General features: G+C 38.1%; 1 non-coding gene across 1 annotated transcript; it reads right to left on the bottom strand.

Annotated features, from left to right (window-relative positions):
• Positions 1–241: 241 nt before the first annotated feature.
• LOC116666636 lies at positions 242–317 on the bottom strand. Its single transcript, XR_004323569.1, has one exon. It is a non-coding gene; the product is annotated as a small nucleolar RNA SNORD61 (small nucleolar RNA).
• Between the last annotated feature and the right edge of the window lie 4,024 nt (positions 318–4,341).

Here is a 4,341-nt window from a genome sequence, read left to right as displayed (position 1 = left end):
AGAGTTGATCTGGAATATAACACCCTTATTTTATAGACTATAAAAACAACTGGAAAAATTCATACCTTCATTTTATATAAGTGAAAAGAAAAGCTCAGAAAGTAACAGCAATCACATATGTATGGAAGAAAACATTTCAGAACCCAGATTTCTTGATATCAAATTAAAGTGGAGCCAGGATATCATTTTGGACATTTTTTGCATTCTTTTTTTTTTTTCTCACTCAGACATCCAAGGAAGGAAGCTGCCAATATCTTTCTTAGAGGACAAAGTACATTATCATGTCATACAATCAATGCAATCAAATTCATCATAGCTTTGTATGCATTCTTAATTGCTACATTATACTGCCACTTGACAAAGAAGAAATATTTATGATTATTGAACACAAAAAGGCCAATTTCAGGTATAGTACAAGATAAGTAAATTAAAATGAGAGGAAATCACAGTTCACAGTTATAAAGTCACTGTGAACACTGAATAAATGACTAGTGAGCCATTGTTCCTAGGGGAAACTCAGGATTAGGTTCCTGCAAGCTTTTGGTCACAACGTGCTCTTCAACTGATAAATATAAAACTTTGTTTAATCATATGCAGAACCGCTTTATAATAAGGCAGTAGCTGAGAACATTATCCTGACGATGGGTAAAGTGACCATAAATTTCCTCAGGCTTCAGCCTCAGAACAATGCTGTCTACTATGCTTTCTTTAAATCAGTCAACATCTTATGCATCCACAAATGTAGCTGCCTTTCTATCTTTTCCACAGCTTCATCATGAACTGTAGATGAGACTTTCGCATTATCCAGAGCAGCCTTACGTACAGATAAGTGAATTTCTTCTCCCTTTTTCTGGTTATATTGTACTGTTGATTCATTAGCATTGAACTCACAGCCAACAGCACTATAACTCACACCTGGATGAAGCTTACCTAACACATTTATTTTCTCCGGAAGGCACATCACAGTTTTATTACACATGGGAACTATAAACAGCACTTCAGCACAACACTAGGGGACCATTTAAGCAGCAAAATTACCAACAAAAAGCACAAAAATGTGGAAATTGTGGCACTAGATTGAGTGTGGAAAGACACTTGTTTACAGTATGAGAATTGAAACAAGAAAGCAGAGCGTGGCCTAGTTTGACCTCAACTGGGAATGTATGACTCATAATTCAACTCAGGAATCTGAGAGAACACAACAGAAACAACCTCTGGACATTGGCTGTTGGGACGTTCCCAATCTGTAGCCCTAATCCAAACCCTAACTAGGTTCTATCCTGGGCTTGTAATACTAGAATGGAGGGGCACAGATCAGACATGGGCTTTGCATTATTTGGTGCCATTGCCCAGGTGTCCCAGGAGAGAAAGAGACAGTATATAGTAAAAAGAACATGGATGTTGGCGTTAGAATTCCTACTCACGCACTTAATACTTCTGAGGCGGATTTTCCTCACCAGCAAAACACAGACTGTTCTATGTACTTCAAGTATTCTTGTGAATTCTAAATTTATTGAGGCAGTAAAACTGCATAGTACAGAATAGGCAGACACTTGAAAAAAAATAAGTAATTGTTCCTTTTGCTTCCTTGCACAGATGACACAATCTAGAATCAGGCTGATTCCAGGGAAAAGGGAAATAAGTTTTCTTTATAAGTATCCTAGAAGCTAGAGGTAATCTTGTGGTTCTACCTAATCATGACATTAGACAGTTGATAAATTATAGCTTACAATGAATTTGCTGTCATAGCAGTAAAAAAAAAAAAAAAAGCAAGTTAAGCAATTAAAGGCGGGAAACAAGGATTTAATTTTGGGATCCAATTTGGAACAGAATTAAGGTGATGCAGGAGCCTAATATTTCATTCATCTATAATATCTCCAGGCTTGGTAGTGATTAGATGCCAAGTCATTTCCTGGCCTCTGTAATAGATAATAGCTCTGACACTGTGTCCTTTAACAAAGTGCCAGAGGAACAGCTCAGTATACTCCACGAGGAAAACAAATCACACCTTGTCAGACCTATACAATTCCTGGATTCTGCCCACCAAAGCACTGACATGATCTGATCTTATTTTACTTAAGAATTCTCAGGGGATCTTAGGATAAGAGATTTTTGCTTTATCTTGAAGACTAATTATATTCTTTAGAAAGGGAGTCATGAAAACTCATGTTGATGCATAACTGGGAGCAAATTATGAGGCTTCTTGTGAACTCAGTGAATCTTAGTTTCTCACAGTTGAGGAAACCACTTGATTATCAAAGAGATGATCTTCTAAACGTTCTGTTCCCTGGTCCCATTCTGATTTTTGACTACCTCCTAATTCTCTAAAGCTGCAGTTCCCCCGACTGTATGCCATCTCACGGTGATGCAGGAAACTCACAGGGGAGCTGTGGAACTTTTACATTTTTAAAGGAAACACAGTGATATTTAGCATCTGTCAGCCCATGAATTACAAGCTTGAGGTAATTTTCAGACCACAAAACATTCCTTTGGGTAACACCATCTTTTAGAAGCTGGGTTTTCTGCCACAAGTACTACACAGAAAGTAATGAGGAACAGGAAGTAAGGATAGTGGGATCCAGTTTGACTCCAAGGTTTGAGAAGTTGTGCAGTGCACAACAGATGCACACGTCCCATTAGGAGGTAACTGTGGTTATTCAAGAATGATATATTTTTTCTTTCAATTTATGTGAATTAGTTTTTTCAAATGGCTACTAAGTTGCTAGCACAGAAATAGTTATGAAGTTGTTTGGATCTAATTACTTAAACACTGACCTGTCAGGTATTTCTTTGGGCCTAAGGATGCTGTGGGGAAAAATATGCTGAGACACAAAGGGTCCCATGAACAGAGGAAGTTTGGTAGCCTCTGCCCTGCAGCCCTGTTCCACCTTGTCAAATACAGCTCAGGTCAGTATTTTATCTTCAAAGGCTTATCTGTCACAATAAACTGCCTGAGGAGGTGGGTATTCCCTTTCATTGAAGCAGATAAAGTTAAAATAAATTTTAGGTCATTAAGATCTTTTCAACCTACTGAGCAATGCCTGCTATGGCTCATGTTAAATATTTATCACCTGAGGACAGCCATCTGTTCTTTCCAATTCTCATTGGCCTTAGCTTCCTCTCTTCTTGCCAAAAGTATTAGACGCTTGATGGTTTGATTTCCAAAATCACGATGTTTTGGGATTGCCTACTGTATGTGTTTATTTATCAATATTTATTCTATCTGACCTGCTTTCTGCATTTCTCAAAGCAAAACACCCACATCTCATAAATACGCTCTTAAATTTCTAATCATGTTGCAAGCTGCAAGTACTTTAATTATTTTCCTGTTCTGCTTACATTGGGAAGTAGGAAAATAAATATTCAGGCTTTATCAGCCACTCATATTAGAAATAAGGCATAGAAACTCAAAGTTGTAATTGCATATTAAAGATCCCTAGGAACCTGTTTGGAAGGAAAACTAGGAAGCTTTTCACTTTCTTCTCAATCTTCATTCTCTCTGGGAGAATTCCTCCCACTTTATTGCTATCACCGGATGGCTCCCAAATGTCTATCTCCTCCTTTATCCTCTCTTCTGAATTGAAGTCACACATTCCACACTGCCAAGATATGCCACAAGCCCCACAAGCATCCTGGGCCCCAAGTGTCCTCACCAACTCTCCTCTCACACTGCTCCCAACTCAGGCTCAAAATTTTCCTTCTTTCTTGTTCCCAACAACCAAAGGATCTCAAGTCTCAGCAATCTATCTCTTCATTCATCCTCTATTGTCATTGCAACTTCCCTGGTTTAGGCTTTTATTTCTTCTTACCCCAGTTCGTTCTTTACATAGCAGCTAGGTCATTTGCTAGACTGAAATAGGCCTATGCCAATTTGCCCCGGCTTTATTGAGATACAGATGACATGTAACAGTGTAGAAGTTTAAGATGTACAACATAATGATTTTATGTATGTACTTACTGCAAAATGACTACCACAGTAAGGCTAATCAACACATCCATCATCTCACATAGTTCCAATTTGATGTATGTGTGTGAGAATTTTTGAAATCTACTTTCTGAGCAACTTTCAATACAGTATTGTTAACTATGGTCACAATGCTATATGTATTACAACCCCAGGACTTAATCATCTTACAACTGGAAGTTTGTGCCCTTTGACCTTCACCCATTTTGCTCACCCTCAGCCCCTTACAACCACCAATCTGTTCTTCATTTCTATGAGTTCAGTTTTTTAGATTCATATATAAGTGATACCATGCAGTATTTATCTTTCTCTGTCTGACTTATTTTATTTAGCATAGTGCCCGCACACTTCATCCATGTTGTCACAAATGGCGGGAT

The sequence above is a fragment of the Camelus ferus genome, chromosome 1, assembly GCF_009834535.1.
Source record: "Camelus ferus isolate YT-003-E chromosome 1, BCGSAC_Cfer_1.0, whole genome shotgun sequence".
NCBI lineage: Eukaryota > Metazoa > Chordata > Mammalia > Artiodactyla > Camelidae > Camelus > Camelus ferus.
Note: the sequence above shows the minus strand (reverse complement) of the source record. Positions and strands in the feature narration are given on the sequence as shown.